Source organism: Salvia splendens, chromosome 15 (assembly GCF_004379255.2).
Source record: "Salvia splendens isolate huo1 chromosome 15, SspV2, whole genome shotgun sequence".
Taxonomy (NCBI): Eukaryota; Viridiplantae; Streptophyta; class Magnoliopsida; order Lamiales; family Lamiaceae; genus Salvia; species Salvia splendens.
In genome coordinates this window covers 10,541,974-10,559,913 of record NC_056046.1, presented here as the reverse complement: position 1 = coordinate 10,559,913, position 17,940 = coordinate 10,541,974, and the positions used below count along the sequence as shown (strand labels likewise).

Below are 17,940 nucleotides of genomic sequence, written 5' to 3'. Positions count from 1 at the left end.
TCGGTTTGAAATCTTGAAGTTGTTATGAACTATGTTAGCCTATTTATATGAGAGGGAGAGAGCAAGCTGTAATTAGCTATAAGGTAGAAGTGGTGATATTATTAATTGAATAATTAGGAGTATAAGCTACGAGTAAAGAAAGTGACTTGTGTTGCTAAATGATAAGTACACATTATACTCAAACGCATCAAGCTCTGTACAAGTGGGCATTCGGAGCTTAATTACTTGTGCCCCATTTTATGACTTTTCTAATCATCATTTCTCTTCACCACTCTTAATAGTAATAGTGATAGTAATTATTATTAATTTTATGTTTAATTTATATTTGAATTTGTTGTTATTAGGCAAAACAACTTTGCCTGTGCTGGCATTCCAATTCCAGCAAGCTGCAAATGTGAAAGTTTTGACACTATACTACTCACGGCTACGCTGTTTACCATGCTCGCTAATCATTTCTGCATCTCACTCGTTTTTCGTTTTTTAATTTAATGGAGTAACCCAAAACTATTTTTATAAATTAAAAAAATTATTATAATATATTTAATCATAATTAATACTTACTCCACATATTTCTCAAAATAGAGTTGTACCACATATTGCTTGCACATTGCATGTTACTTGTTATCACTTTGTCACCCTAACGCACCCCTATATATCAATTCAATTTATAATCACTTCTTAATAGTGATTGTTTATATACACTTAAATACTGTAGCTGGATACATGGGCGGACACACGTTGAAGGAGGGGAGGGCTTAAGCCCTCACCCATTTTTTATTTTTTTAAAGTTTTTTCTGTTACTAAAATTTTCAAAAATTCTAAAACTTATCTCTCAGCCCTTACCTAAGTAATGTTATTTAAGACTAAATCATCAGAAATTATAGGAAAAAAGGGCTGAACAATCAAGAAATAAAAAAATGCAGATGATGAAATATAACAATGGCTACAGCTCGGTGGAGGAAGAAGATGACTTGAGTCACTTGACTAAAGGTTAATGAATTATTATTATTATTATTATTATTATTATTATTATTATTATTATTATTATTATTATTATTATTATTATTATTATTATTATTATTATTATTATTATTATTATTATTATTATTATTATTATTATTATTATTATTATTATATTTTTCTAGTAAAATGTGTCCAAATGTTACGCTCTTTACGAGGAGGTGTTTTCGGCTATTGAATTAAATTACACTGCAGCAACTTCTTAATACTTTTACTTTCATTTAGGCGTGTTAACTGAATTTTAATTTAATAACTTAGTTTTCCATTAATAAATTCAACAGATTCTAAAATTTATTCTCCACCGTATTTTTTTCCTTTTTCTTTGCAAATAATCCAAGCAAACTCAAAATTCGTTTTCATAGTGACTTTAAACAATAAGTTAATTTTTCTCCTTTTGTTTTTTCTTTTCAATTTAATTATGCAAAAACATTTTTTCTGTATTTTATTATATATTTTTATCACAAAAATTCTCTACCCATTTACAAAAATTTTCTATTTTTTTTGGTATGTCCACTGTCATTTGTATTTATGGAAAAATTTTCATCATTTTTTATCCTTTTCTCTTTTACTTTTCCTATTATTTCTCTTTATCTTTATATCGTTACTAATATGTATTAAAATTTGCTCCGTTCACATATAAGACTATTTCTCGTTGACAGTGCTAATATATATAGTAAAGCCCCTATCAACAAAAAATTCTGCGTCCGCCCCTGGCTGGACACACATGTATATGCGCGTGTCTCCATGTGAAACGGGACCATTTGAAAATATTTCTACGTCAGTGAGGGTGGAGACGAATTTAAAAAATACTTTAGTACTAGTAATTCTTTTGATCCATATAATATAGTTTTAAATATAATGTCAGAGGACCTTAACTTGACTTAAGCAAAGATAGAATAGTAAAATTTTACGTGAAGACAAAACAAAGCAATTAAGTGATTAAAAAATAGAAAAATTAATAGAAAATAAAATAGAACATAGAATCAAATAAAAGGGATTGAATGTGATAATTTTTCTAAAAACACAAAAAAAATTGACTTAACTATAATGGCAAAGTCAAAAGATAAATACAACTCAAGGTAATTACATCCCATATACAAAATGTTTAATTAGTACAAATTTTTTTATTAATATCTTAATCAAACTAATACATTCCGTCCAAATTTCTTACTTCTCATCTGGTCTTTTTTATATTTACTTAAATGACCAAATGGTATATGACAAAGTAGAATGGCTCCAAATTTCAGGATTTAATTGGCAGTTAATTTCGTTCATTTCATTGTCCGAGTTAAAATATTGGCTGATGTAAATATAACGTCTTCCTTTCTTCGTTTCTGCATCAAGATTATTAACACCATCAATTATTTGTGATGTTATTATATTAATTTAAATGCCAAATAATCTTTCACAGCAACGTAAATCAACATTAGTTGGTCAATATTTTAGTTTGGGCTATAAAATAAAGAATGGAGATAAGTGAACGGTACATTTGTAGTTATTATAATTTTGAGTTAAAAAAAGTCAATAAGATTCGAAATTGAAGCTATTTTTAAAGAATAGCACAATTTCTTTTAAAGAATAGCATAATTATAAATTATTGACACTCTCCTAAATTAACTATTGGAATAAGAGTCCAGTGATAGAATTACAACAAATCATGTAGTAGATAATTTACAATTTTTTTATTAATTTGTTAAAAAAAAGAAGATGTTAGTATTAAATATAATAACCACCTTTGTGGAACGACGATTTTTAATCATAATCACGACAGGTTAGAGGATTATCCGGAAAGCTAGAATTGATAAAAAGTATGATCGTGGTGCATTATCTTAGAACAAGTGTTTAAAAAAATTGCATCCTTATATATAGTTCAACAGTTGGAATGTTCATATGAAAATTTGTTAAACGTTATCATTAGGCATGCACACGGGTCGAAACCGCCGGTTGCGGTTCATGAACCAGCGGTTCACGGTTCATCATTCCCATGAACCGGAACCGGCCCGCCAAGGGTCCCGGCAGTTCCGGTTCAAAAAACCACCGGTTTTTGGCCTGAACCGCCAATTCCCGGTTCGGCGGTTTGTAAATTTTTTTTTTTGCATTTCTTCTCGTTTTAGTGTTTATTCCAATGAGACTACAAGTCACAAGTCACAACTTATAAGTTACAATTTACACTTAATGTTGGACTTGAGCTTTTGGGTTGAAAGTGAGTGTATTGGATGATTCTCTTTTATAGCTACATGTTCTTGGATGTGTTGTTCTTTCTTTCAATGTGGGATAAAACTCCTTATTTATAACTACATGATACATCTCTATCATCTTTGTTTATATTAGTTTTTATCTTAATTATCTTATATTATTATAACTTAACAACAAATATAATTACATAAAGTATTATTTTTTAATTCTTTATGATTATCGATTTGTTTGTGTATAAGTTTATGTGTATATTAACTAATAAATACCATTATAATTTATACACATTAAGAGAATAATTATTATACAAATTGTATTAATATAGTGATAACTATAATATGAATAATTATTTATCTATATACAAATCATATTACTCAATAATTGTTTATTCTTATCTATCAAGAATATATTCACAAATAATAATTTTATTATATAAATTATACTACATCTATTAGAATAACAACTATTATACAAAATCATACTATTAGTCTACTACTAATATATAAACTATATTATATCGCTAAACAAATCATTCTTTAGTTATCTATTTTTATCATTATTATACCAATTATATTAATTGTTATTTTTTCACATTTTAATCAATATATTGAGAAAAATTAACAACATACTTACATTTAAATCCAATTATTTGAACACGTCCACATTCTATAAATATACAAATTATTAGCAACATGCAATATTCAAATTTAATTAAACTATTCTATTTGATGCTATTATTATCTATAAATTTGTCTTAGAAAAAGAATCATAACAAAAATAAAGATAAAGTTAGTGAATAATAAAATGTAGTAAAAAATAAAGAAAAGTAGAAAACAATAAAAGTTTTGTATCCCACATTGGAAAAAGATGAATGAATGATCTAAACATGTAGTTATAAAAGAAAACACTTCAACATATTTTGTCCCACATTGAAAGTGAAACAAAAAATATTCAAGGATGTCTCTATAAAAGAGAAACAACCAAGAATGGTTTCTTAGAATTCTTAAAAGTGAGCACATTTAAATCCAATTATTATTATTATTTGAACACATCCACATTCTATAAATATAAAAATTATGAGCAACATGCAACATTCAAATTTAATTGAACTATTCTATTTGATTCTATTATTATCTATAAATCTGTCTTAGAAAATGAATCATAACAAAAATAAAGATAAAGTTAGTGAATAATAAAATGTAGTAAAAAATAAAGAAAAGTAGAAAACAAATGAAAGTTTTGTATCCCACATTGGAAAAAGATGAATGAATGATCTAAACATGTACTTATAAGAGAAAATAATTCAACATAATTTGTCCCACATCGAAAGTGAAACACAAAATATTCAAGGATGTCTCTATAAAAGAGAAACAACCAAGAATGGTTTCTTAGAATCATATGCCCAACAAATAAATATGAGCTATTATGAAATTATTGTATTTATTTATTTGTGAAAATTGATTTTTATATATAAAAATTGATTTTATAAATAATAATTTTTATATTATTTTATCGAACCGGCGGTTCGAATCGGTGAACGCCCGCTTGAACCACCGAACCACCGCCGCCAGTTTCGGTTCCGATTCATGATCCGGCGGTCTGGTTCGATTTGTGCATGCCTAGTTATCATCACACCATTAATATGGATACCGTGTATATATAGCTATAGTATGGATAAAGATCAAGATGAAATTACTCATGATTTACTGCATTATATCTCAATCAATTAAAAAATCAACGAAATTCAAGGTGTGACATTACCATCATAAAAATCCAACCACGCACATGCATAAAATATCGATCATCACTCTTTGCGATAACTACGATCGATCTATATATACATATCCCCATTTATGTTTAATATATATTATTACTATGGTCCTTTTCTTTATTGCCACAAAAAATTATTGGTCCAAATTTCAGTACTTGCTTTGGTGCATGCTATCTTCATACTTCGATTAACAATTAATTATCTTCATGTGGTATGCAATTTTGCGAGGAAGCATTAATGGAATGATTAAAATCCCAAGTCAATGTTTATCCAGGTTAATTTTGGAGAGCTACGTAAATTCAATTATCTTAATAATTAATGAATTGATGTGACTGCATGGACTATGGATAAATGTCTGTACACTATTGTTACACGTCAATTTAATTAATTATGTATGCCTCAGAAAAAACTAAATCATTTCAATGTTGAAAATATGGGTCGGAACTGAAGTGGCGAATTTCGCTTAATTTTCAGACGTTTTGTCACGATACACACACAGCTGTGCCTCTCATCACTTTCCACAATGTATAAATCGCATTTACGACATTACACAAATTAATTCAAGGCCCAATGATTACATGTCGTCGACTTCTCCAAATGTTTGATATCAACAGGAACAAATTTTAGTTCTTAATATGTTTATAGAAATTTAAAATTAATACAATAAGTGTATCAAATTTCAAATCATATGGATTTTGGAAATACGATCACCATTCCGAATGTTATCAACTCGAGTCAATCATTCATTCAATAAAACATCATTGTTACAAAAATCAACATCAAAATTTATCCTAAAATAGAAATATAAAAAGGCTTATTTAGTCTATAAGCTTTATAGCTAATATGGGACATTAAAATCGATCGGTTGTCATGTGTTAATAAGCACCCTATAGGGATACATGGATAGGAGATAGATTTATTGGAAATACCTAATACAAAACGAATGCTAATATTGTGTTTTCAATATTAATTGTTTTTGTTGAAAAGTATGGTTCAAGTAGTTGATAATAATAGAAACATTTAAAATACAAAGTGTACACGAGGTAACATCATGTCACTTCCCATAAATGTGAGGTTATATTATACTAGTATATACTATAAAATATTTCCTGGCTACTCATTTAGACCATCCACAATAGACGCCCAGCGACCGCCCAGCCGAGCGCCGGCGCTGGGCGGTCTATTGCAGCCGCCCAGCGGCTGAGTAGAGAGAGAAACCGCACAGCGCTGGGCGGTTATGTGGCGCTGGGCGGTCGGCTGGGCGGTCCGTTCGGCGCTATTGCAGCGCCCGGATCGCCCAGCGCACCGCCTAGCGCGAAAATTAATTTTTTTTTCCGAAACACTATATATACGCGCTTTGCTCGTCATTTTCATTCGCACCACTTGTTTTAACGAGTACTCTCTCTATCTTAATTTCTGTTCAAGATCAACAACGGGAAATGGATCTCAACAACGAGCCTAGTTCCGGGAGTAGCGGGTCACAAACTCCGACGATCCCTGTGGGAAGTGGATGGGGTCAGGTGCCCGGGTACTACAACATGTACCCGTGGCAGCAGATGATGCCCGGGGCCCCAATGGGGGGGAGTCCGCCGGAGGGGTTTCCCCCAATACCGGGGTGGGTACCCGGGATGCAGATGATGCCCGGGGGAGCACCGGCGACACAGTGGACTCCGGGGGTCGTACCGGCTACACAGGGGACTCCGGGGGTCGTACTGGCTACACAGGGGACTCCTGGGGGGTCCCCGGCGACGGCGGGGGATGTCTATCGCCCCAGTTTTGATTTTTCGACTGGGTCTTCGCACACATCGACCCAAACACCCTTGGGGTTTGATAGTTTCTCCTTAGATGAGTTGGGGTTTGATATTCTCGGAGCTCCGGAGACTCTAGTTCAAGGGGGGGCAGTGCCGGGGCGTGGCGCCCCAAAGAAGAAGGGCAAGAAGAAGGTCGGCGAGTCGTCGCAGCCGGGTGAGGAGGAGGTACGGAGGAGGTGGACGGACGACGAGAACGTCGCGCTCAGCAAGGCGTGGGTGAGTGTTTGCGACGATCCTCTCGTTTCGAACGAGCAAAGGATCGTCAACATGTGGGGCAAGATAGCAGCAGCCTACCAGAGATTTTGCCCGGAGGGGAGGCCCCGCAACGGGGAGGATTGCCGGAAGGGCTGGAACCGAATCAGGGCGGCGGTCTCCCGATTTCGGGTTTGTACACCAACGCACTCCGCATGATGAGCAGTGGCCAAACGGAGGATGACTGCAGGAGAATAGCGGAGAAAGCCTTCCCACTGAAGGGTTTATACAAGGACTTCACCTACTGGAACTGCTATCTTGTACTGAGCGAGTCCGAGAAGTTCCGAGTAGGTGTCGACTCTGGCTGGCCGAAGAAGCAACGACTGAACTACACCGGCGATTACAGCGGCAGCAGCGGAGGTTCCCACGACCTCCCCGAGACGACGCAGGAGTTCCCCACGCCGCGTTCGGTCGGTGGCCAACCTCGCCCGATTGGGCGCAAGCGCGCTCAGCAGGCGGCGAGAGGGAATGCCGGGGCTTCCCAGGAGGTCCAGTCGGCATCCTCCCTTGGCCAATCCACCCAGGAGCTCAAATTCTTCGCTCGCGCCCAAACGCGCGCTCAGTTGATCAAGACGATGTCCGAATGGCGGGTGGCGACGGATCCCGTGGAGAAGAGCGTGCTTCAAACCTTGCTCATGAGCCTGCAAGACGAGTTGGAGGCTATACGGAGGGAGACCGGTGGCGGCGGCAGCGGCGTAGGCGGCGGAGGCGACGGCGATGGTGGCGACGGAGGCGACAGCGTCGGAGGCGACGACGACGGAGACGAGGAGTGAACTGTCACTCTTTTTTATTAATGTATTTTTTAAAAAAATTAATGTACTTTTTTTAAATTATTGTACTTTTTTAAATTTTAATAGTATTATTAAACTTTTCCCGTATATGTCTCGTAAATTAAATTCTGTATATTGTGTGATTGTTAATTATGTCATTTTATATAATTGTTATTAGTGATGTGGCTATTGATGTGGCTGGGCTATTTATGATGTGGCTAGGCTATGGCTGGGCTATTTATGATGTGGCAGGAGGATTTTTAGTGCTGATGATGTGGCAGTGGCTAGGCTATGGCTGGGCTATTGCTGGGCTATTCCTATTGTGGATGGCCTTATACTTCCTCCATCCCTTAAAAATATTTTTCTTTATTGGGATGAGTCTCATTCTCCACTCACAATAGTCCAATCATTTTTTCTTTCTACATCTCTTTACTTTATTAATTGTGCATTAAAATTAATATCATTTTAAATATTGTCTATTTTTCAGGGACGGAGAGATAATATTGTGATAGGTGAAACTGAGATCATCTTATAGCACTCTCTCTCTTCTGCAATATTCTTTTTCCTATTCTATTTTCTTTATTTTAATTATTAAATACTATTATGTTTTATAAAACGAATGTTTAAAGCGAGCATCTCGCTTAAACTGATAGTCTAATACGAAGGGAGTAGTATTAAATACCAGTAGATTTAATTAGGAATTGAACTAGGATTGCTATCCAAGCTGAGCAGCGGTATGAATAATCGTGGGTTTGTAGCTGTAAAAAGGATTATAGATTTATAGTAGTATTAATTAGTGTTTCACATGTCGTAAAGCTCGATCATGCAATCCGAACATTTCGTTCCTCATTTCTATCATATAACATATGATTGATTTTCATAAATAAGTTGATTGTGATGGAAGTTTAATTATTTAAAGTTGAACAATATTTTCAAACTATTATTAATGTTGAAGTGTACCTCAAGATAATGCTAAACCAACATAATGTCTATTCTTTAAAATTTCTTAAGCTTGTGACATCTTTTACTATAATCGGCATCACTCTAATGAGCTCGAGTTTATGTGGTAGAACTAACATATTAAAATATGATTGTAAGATTAAGTTCAGTAAATAAATATAACATTATTTTGCATGCTCTGTAATTAATAAATATTGTAATTTGTACGTTTGGTTATAAAAAAATGTTTATGCAACATCGAAACGAATACCACCATTTCTAAATTGGTGACTAGACTGTCATTTAAACTACTAGTATTAACACCCGTGCTATGCACGGGACATATGATTTTCACTTAATGAATCCTTCTATAAATTATAAATAATTCAACAGAAATAAAAACTTATATCTTATGTACACTTTAAAAAAATGTACTTCTCCCTTCTCACTCTAAGTGAAACATTTCCAATTCGGCATAGTATTTTATATTTTTATTTTGTTAGTTGAGTAGATAAGGAATAAAATAAAACATACTATAAATGTAGAAATAATTATGTTTTCATTTTAGTAAATATGTTAATTAGAATAAGACATATCTCATTTATATACTAACACTTTATTAAAATCCATATTTATTTATTTTTAAATATTAGTTATTTCTGATATACATAAGTGTAATGGTTTAATAATATTTACAATAAAAATTGCAATAAGTAAACATTTTAGCATATGTTTATTATCTGTAGCTTTCAGTTTATACATAAAATTACAACTAATAAAATAATTACTTTTGTTATAAAAAAAGTAAAAAATATCATTGAAATATTCAAGTATGATATACATTAATGTATTAAAAACTAATTGCAAATTGTACATTCTATACTTGTGAGCCATAAAATGATATAAAAATAAAAAATCAAAAAATATTTTCCCAAATGATTTTTTCTATTTTATTACTGCAAATAAAATATTTTTATAGATGAAATAAATTTGATATTTAAATTGAGATAGTTAATCGTGTAAAAGTAATACTTTGTGTGGACTAAAATGTATTTTTGTAGACTTAATTTTAATTAATAGTACTCGTATTGTTTAATCAAAATTTAGTGTAGATTAGTTAGAAATGATAAGTACTTCATGAAATCAAGTAATTTCATTCAAGTAGTGTGGATATATATATTCATATTAAATTTATTGAAAAATAAAGAAATAAAAGAAGTCCACTACCTTCATTTTTCTTCACTAAAATGTCAATATAAAAGATAAAGTACAATTTTTTTTCCTGTACATAAGTAAATTGTCTTTCGTTATTTGGGGTAATTACATGTTTCATACAAATTGTTTTACCTTTGTTTCAATTTAGTATAAAAAGCTATTATGTTTACATATTTCATATAAAAAGTTACATTAGTGTTTTAAATTAATACATTCCGTTAAATATTTTAAACACCATTTGTTAGTTTATAATTTATCCAATTTATCATCATAATAAAAGAATAATTAAAGATTTAATACAATTAATCACTCTAAAAATAATATTCAATATTAATTCTTCCAGCAATTGATCGTGGTTTAAAAAAATCATGTCCCTCAATGTACTCTATTTTTTTTATTTTATTCTTTATAGAACATAGTATAAAATAAGTCTATATTTCATCTTTACAAAATGGCTAATTTGAGCTTCAAACAGTCAATATTTAATTTTTACAAAAAAGATTCAATATCTTTTTAGTTGTATTCTCCATTGTTACATGAGAAAGCTTCGACAATAAAATGCAATTCGCTAATTTGATGGTGAAGAGTGGTGATTTTTTTCTATGTGTTTTTCATTTTTGTGAGTAATAAAAATAACTGTGTTTGAAATAATTAATGGAAAGTTTTAATTTAAAATTTTTTGTACAAATTTGAAACATTGATGAAACTTTTTGTATGTATAATGTAATTGGAAGTAACGGTATTAATAGGGACTTAACGAAATGTATTAATTTAAAACACTAATGTAACTTTTTGTATGAAATATGTAAACTTAATACTTTTTATACTAAATTGAAACAAAGGTATAACATTTTGTATGAAACATGTAATTACCCCTCGTTATTTACTCTTATTTGGGCTTTGTTAGAAACACCAACCAGCCCATGACCGTGGCAAGTATATATACCAAGTTTATTTCTTTCTAGGGTTATGAGGAAAAAGCGCCTCCCAAATCCTCTCCAAAGCTGTATACACACACTCATCGTCATACAATTTGTATATTCAATCGTTCCATTCTATTTCAGTTTTATATATTAAGTTCTTATCAATTTTTACACATTTTTGGTTAAATTTTGCATTCATCTTTTGTAAAACGAATTTGTAACCCTTCAAACTCTACGCCCAAAGTATATAATTTGGCGTATTACAATGCCCAGAAACATAGATCTAAAAATAAATTACTTACTTTTTATATATTGAATTGTTTTTCGTTTAATTAGGATATTATTTTTCATTTCATTGTATTTCATCTATTTGGTATTATACTGTATTTATATATTTGGAATCAATATCTACAAAAGAAAGTGCATTTTTATGGAACTTGGCAACTAATGCAGATTAAAAGTAGATCTATGGAGCCATCTCGATCATAAAATTAATTTTTAAATATACAATTTGAAATGTATATCTATTGATTTTGTTTCATTCAACTCAAATCTTTTATTATTTGGAGTTTCGATCCCTGCACAATAAATTGTGCTGTAATTTGCAGGAATTAGATCCGATTCTTTTTTCATATTTCTCTTAATTTTCATAGTCTTTTTGATAATTTTTATGTTTCTACGGTTTTTTTATCAACAATTTATTTGTATATGTCACTAACTGTATATACCAAGATTTACACTTCATTCGCAGTGGACAAACAAATCTTGTCATTCTCAATAGCTCTGCCCTTTGTTCAAAGTTAAGTTTTTTATTTTATATTGTCATTTAATTTCCATTCAGATATACAGTAGTATAGTTTTTCAATTTGAAAAATTCTTGTTTCATCCTTGTTGAAAAAGTCTTGTTTCATCCTTGTTCTCTTCCAAATAATCTTTTATTCTTGTGGGGTTATTGGTTTTTGAACTTACTTGCATGATGGATGATTTTATTCTAAAACCTGTCATGGTGGTAACTGTTTTAGCCATTCTTCCAGTTGGTAATGAATTTCTTTTCATAGAATTGTAGTGGAAATAAGATTATTATAAATATATAATTTCAATTCTATTTCTTTTAAAATGATCTTTCTTTACCCTTTCAGACTTTATAATGTTTAGTGTATTTTTCTTTGAGATTCTTCTCAACTTTTTGACCTCTTCCGCAAAGATGTTTTACAGTTACCTCTTCCACATCTGAAAATTTTCATCTCGTCTGATCTCCTTTTGATCACTTCTTCATCTTCCTCTTCTTCTTGTTCTCCTTAAATCTGTAAATCTTCTTCTAATTATTTACCTCATTTACATTTACATTAGTGCAAATAAACATCATTGAAAGAAAAAATAACTAAAACAGGTTTATGATTTTCTAAAATATGAACCATTAAATTTTTACAGCAAATTGAGAGAAAAGAAGTTGATTTCTTGTTTCGAAAATATGCACACCCTCGTTTATGAGAGCTGGTATTTATAGGCAAAGTTTTAGTAAGCCTTCAATAAATTTTAGTAATAAATTCATTTCAGCCTTCAATAAATTTCTGATAGGCTTATTTCATATGCAAGCCCCTGAAGTGAAATTGTTCAGGTTGATTGACAGTATATTGATTCAAAGCACATGGCTGATGATTGAAACTAAATATTTCTGTAATACTTATGTAAAATTGGCAGCTTTGTAATAAATGTATTATTATCCAATGTGTTTAGTAGTGTATGGACAATTACTTTGTATCGATTTGACATATATCTTAAATGATAACTCCAAAAGAATGTATTATAATATTTTAGGTATGCTTAAAATTCTAAAATAAGATTTGGGTACCATTTTATTAAGTTTGGCGGCAAAAAGTGAATAGCCAAAACTGTGGCTCTATATATTTATAGATAGATTATAGATTGGGCCTTGTTAAAAGCGAAGAGTTGGGCATATTGAGATTCCTGGTGCCCGGCCCATTAATAATTTACTTGGCGGTCATATAGTATTGGGCCTGGTTGAAAGCTACAAGTTGGGCATATTGGAATTCCTGCCACCCGGCCCATTCAATAATAATATTATATTGAAAAAATAACTAAAACAGGTTTATGATTCTTGGAATTGGAATTGAATTAAATTTGGAATTATCTCATTTCTATAATTAGAATATCCAAAGTGGAGTAGATAATTTCAGAATTTTAGATATTAATAAAATTAAGCACATTCACACTTTATATACATACCACGAAACTGCATATACATAAATATTGCGCGCACACTCACAAAATACCTGCATTTAATTTAATTGCATTTGCTTATAAATGTTGCTTGTATATTCTTTAGGTAAAAAATGTTGATACATCTAACTATTAATTTTCGGAGGACGAGAAATTGGATCCAAGAATCAAAGCTGCAATCATAATGGGATAAGGCGAAAAGAGATAGTACTACAATACAACATCAAAATCAACCAACAAAAGGGGATCTCCTCATCTTCTCAATTTTGTGAGCAAACATAATGGCAATATCTTGTTTCCCATCTTTAACAAGAAACTGCTTCAGCTGCTTAAACATGCGCTCTGGAGGCCGCATGCCCATTTCCAGCATCTCATGAAAATATCTGCAAGCATAATCTATCCTCCTTTCACTACATAAACTATCAATCAATGTTGAAAACATGTGCATCCCCGGGAGCACGCCCCTCGCCTTCATCTGTCCCCACACTTGCATTGCCATATCCGTGCGCCTATCGTTGCAGAACATCCTCACCATTATCTCATACGTGCTCACACCCCACCTCCCCTTTCATCTGGAGTTCTATAAGATGATGAAGGATTATATCATATGTTCGCGTGTTAGGCCCGACTCCACATCTACGCATCTCTTCCACTACCCTATAAGCATCAGGCATCCTACATGACTTGCAATAAGCACCCACCAAAGCATTGTAAGTAGGAGCCTCGACATCATAGCTGCTGCTCTTGCATAGCTCGTAGAAATGGACAGCCTCGTTTAGCCTCTTTACGGACCCCAAACCGTTTATCAAGGTACAATATAGATGAGGCGTTGCCTTGATCTCTTCCCCTCCATTTCATTGTATAATCTAACAGCATCATCATACTTTCCACCTTTGCAGTAGGCATTGATCAGAATCCCGTAAGTCACAACATCAGGCTCAAATCCGTCCTCCTTCATCTCACGAAAAACCTCATCAAGCCGTAGAAAGTTGCGTTCTTGACCCCACCCCTCCAAAATGATTGTGTATGATTTGATGTCGGGCATAAACCTCATGTTTTTCCATTGGTCGAACACCATTTGGGCCCTCTCCACTTGCCTAGATTTGCTTAATGTGTCGACCAATCTGTTGTAATCCTGCAGCTCAGGCTTCAGTCCATACTTGCTCTGCATCTTCTCAAACGCCTCTACCGCCTCTCTTGCCTCTTCGCCCTCACCAGCCTGCGCGAAATGAGGGCAAATGTGTCTGCGCACAGCAGGCCTCTCGGTTTCATATCATCCACCAATAACCACACCATCTTGAACTGTTTAATTTTCCCCAATGACTCGATTAGACAGTTGTAGCACTCCGAACTGTGCTGAAAACCTCTTCTCTTCTCTGCCCACCGGAAAAAGACAGCGCCATGATTCCACCATTGTTTAATTTCTTTAACACTTCAAGAACCACATTTGGAGACAGACAATCAGTCGAAGTAGCGGAATTCATGGCAGCCTCTACATCACGAGAATTTCCAATCGCGGATACTAGCTTGCATATCACTTCTGCTTGTTGGGAGGTTTCAACATCTGCCTGGAGCTTCTCTTGGGCATTTTCACAAACAGTTACCGCCCTCTCTGAAACATTGACGAATTGCACCTTTGCATCCCTCTCTGGAACATTGACGAAATTGCATCTTTGTAATGATGCAAAGATTGGGGATTTTGGCGGGAAATGTACATGGAGTGAATGATTTGAGGGAAATAGGATATTATTTCGGCGATATAGAGGTGATGTGTAGCTTTTTGTGGATTTTAAGGCTGTGTGACATGGTTTTAGGGATTTCGCTGTATTTCTCCGGAAATTTGTGAGGTACATTGAAAATTGAAGTGATTGAGAGATGAAACTAGTTGAATCAAATTTACGATTTGCAGAGTTTAAACAGGAATCTCGATTTTGCTCATCTCAAACCCTAATTTATGGGATAATTTCTTGACAAAATTCCAAGAAGAGACGTTATGGCAAAATGTATCCGCCATTTGGACCCTGAAAAAACAAGATTCTAGCCATGGTATAGACGCGAGAAGCTCTCGCGTGTTTTAATTAAACACGCTTGAAGCTCTCGCGTGGTTTAAAAGTATAGACGCATCACCCTAATGCGTGTTTAAAGTGAAACACGCATATTCCTCTCGCGTGTATTAAAAGAGAGACGCGTCTTCCTCTCGCGTGTTTAAAGTAAACACGCGACACGCTCTCGCGTGTCTCCCTTGCTTCACAAATTCACTCCAGACGGCAGAACATACGCATTACGCGAAGAGGAGACGAAAACCGACGAAAATTCTGCCCAACCAGCGAAATTCGAAGCCTAATCCGATAGTTAGCTCTCCCATTCCAATTTGAAGTGTTGTTAGGTAACTTTCAACCCCTATTTTCATTTTTATTGGTATAATTTAGGTGGGTATAATAGTTAGGGTTCATGGGGTAGAAAGTATTTTGTTGAATTTGGTGTTGAATTATTCAATTTGGTTGATTTTATCTTGAATTTGGTTGTATTTGATGTTGAATTATTCAATTTGGTTGATGTTTTGTTGAATTTGGTGTTATTTTGGTGAATGTGATAGATATTTTGTTGAATTATTGAATATGGTTGAATATGGTGTTAATTTGTTGAATTTGATGTTAATTTGTTGAATTTAGTTGAATTTGGTGTTGAATTATTCAATTTGGTTGATTTTATCTTGAATTTGGTTGTATTTGATGTTGAATTATTCAATTTGGTTGATGTTTTGTTGAATTTGGTGTTATTTTGTTGCATTTGGTGTTAATTTGGTTGAATTTATTAAGTGATTTTTTTTTATAAAATTTGGTTTATAATTAAACATGTTAAATTTTGATTATATTAGGATGTCGCGATATGGACCAGAAGATCCTTCTGTTTTGCATTATCAGCACAATCATATATCACGCAAGGCATGGGCATGCCAGGAAACAACCTCGTTCAATATTCGGCGTTTTGATGGACATTTCTGGCTCCTATATGATAAACAGAGCCCCTAAACATTCTGTTCGACATTATCGTGAACAGTTGTCATTACTCCAAAATAGCCAGGTAAAATGAATAATGTTTAATGTTTAATATATATTTGGGTAATTTTAATGTAAACTTGTTATTGTAGTTTATTTGGATGCCCTACGTGGACCGTCAATTACCAGACTCCTGCCTCGATATGAACAACAGTTGGAGATCTGTGACATACATGGTTTGTACATAATTCTCAACCATCATATCAAGTGTCTCATCGTCTGTAGAATCTTCACATGATTCTGCACTATAATCAAGATCACTTGGTTGAGAACCATCGGAACCATCACAATCAGAGCCATCTGCACCATCAACATTATCTGCTCCATCACAATTATCAGAACCATCTGAACCATCACAATTATCAGAACCATCTGAACCATCATAACCATCACATGTCACATTTGGTACATCTAGTGGTTCATCAACCTCCCTCCCAGATGTGTTGAATTCAAAGCTATGATATTCATCATCCCTCCTAGATGTCCCGACATCAAAACTAGGATAACCATCTCTCCTAGACGTTCCAACATCATGATGAGTGATAGGTGGTTCAAATTGCAACGCAGTGGTAACAAGGGTATATTCAATAAAAAGTTCAATTTGACTTGGATTTTCAGCAAACATATACTCCAACAAATTAGCATCCACTGGTGTAGCTATATAATTCACCACTCCACTAAAAACCACAGGATGCCTTCATGTTAAATCAATCGTAGGTGCATCCAACTCAATTCCAATTTTTTCACATATCATTGAAACAAGTTGATAATAAGATATCTTTTCATTCAATATAATAAATGATTTTGCACGAGGGGGATCATAAGCAACACCCAAACCTGGGAGCTGAATAATTTTCCCATCCCAATATAAACTCACAAACACCATTAAACCTGCAAAATAAGTACGACATAACATCATATACTATAAATTCAGCATACTTAAATAAATATTGAACAAAATTAAAACCGAAAATTCAATACCAAGTTCAATGCCATAAACCCTAAATCTATACCTAACTAACATATAGCAATGATAATTGAAATTAATAGTCAAAAATTACCTAACACCACTTCAAATAGGAATTAGAGCATCAAAATATTGGATTCACTTCGATTTTCGCCGGCTAGAGACGTTAGCCGTCGCTGAGTGCGAGAGAATGAGCGAGCCGGAAGTGAATTCGCGAGTGGAAAGTGAGGTCTCTGCCGTCTGGGCTCGAATTTGTGTCCAACGTAACACGCGAGAGCCTGTCGCGTGTTTAACGTAACACGCGATTTCCTGATGCGTGTTATGTATACACGCAATAGCTTGATGCGTGATTAATTAAAACACGCGAGAGCTTCTCGCGTCTATACCATGGCTAGAATCTTGTTTTTTCAGGGTCCAAATGGCGGATACATTTTGCCATAACGTCTCTTCTTGGAATTTTGCCATAATTTCTTTCAAGCTTGAAACTTTAACGGTTAGAAACTTAGAATCTACTACTACCATTTTTTCCTGTCGTTCACTTTCATATTCCATAAATTTAGAAAAAAAATCTATAACTATTAATGTTGCTTTTTTGTTTGTATACGTAGCATTAGAGCCCACACATTTTAAATCAAAGCTCAAATCATGCAACAATTGAGCCCACACACACTTCAAATCAAACTCAAATCATGTGACAATTGGTGATGGTGACACTTGTCTCCATTTTCATTGTCACTATTGCCGGTGGCTAGTGGAATAGGTGGATGGGAAGAAAAGGA

At 33.6% G+C, this 17,940-nt stretch overlaps 1 pseudogene; it reads right to left on the bottom strand.

The window, feature by feature from the left end:
- Positions 1-13,302: 13,302 nt before the first annotated feature.
- LOC121767420 lies at positions 13,303-15,108 on the bottom strand (annotated as a pseudogene).
- Positions 15,109-17,940: the final 2,832 nt, after the last annotated feature.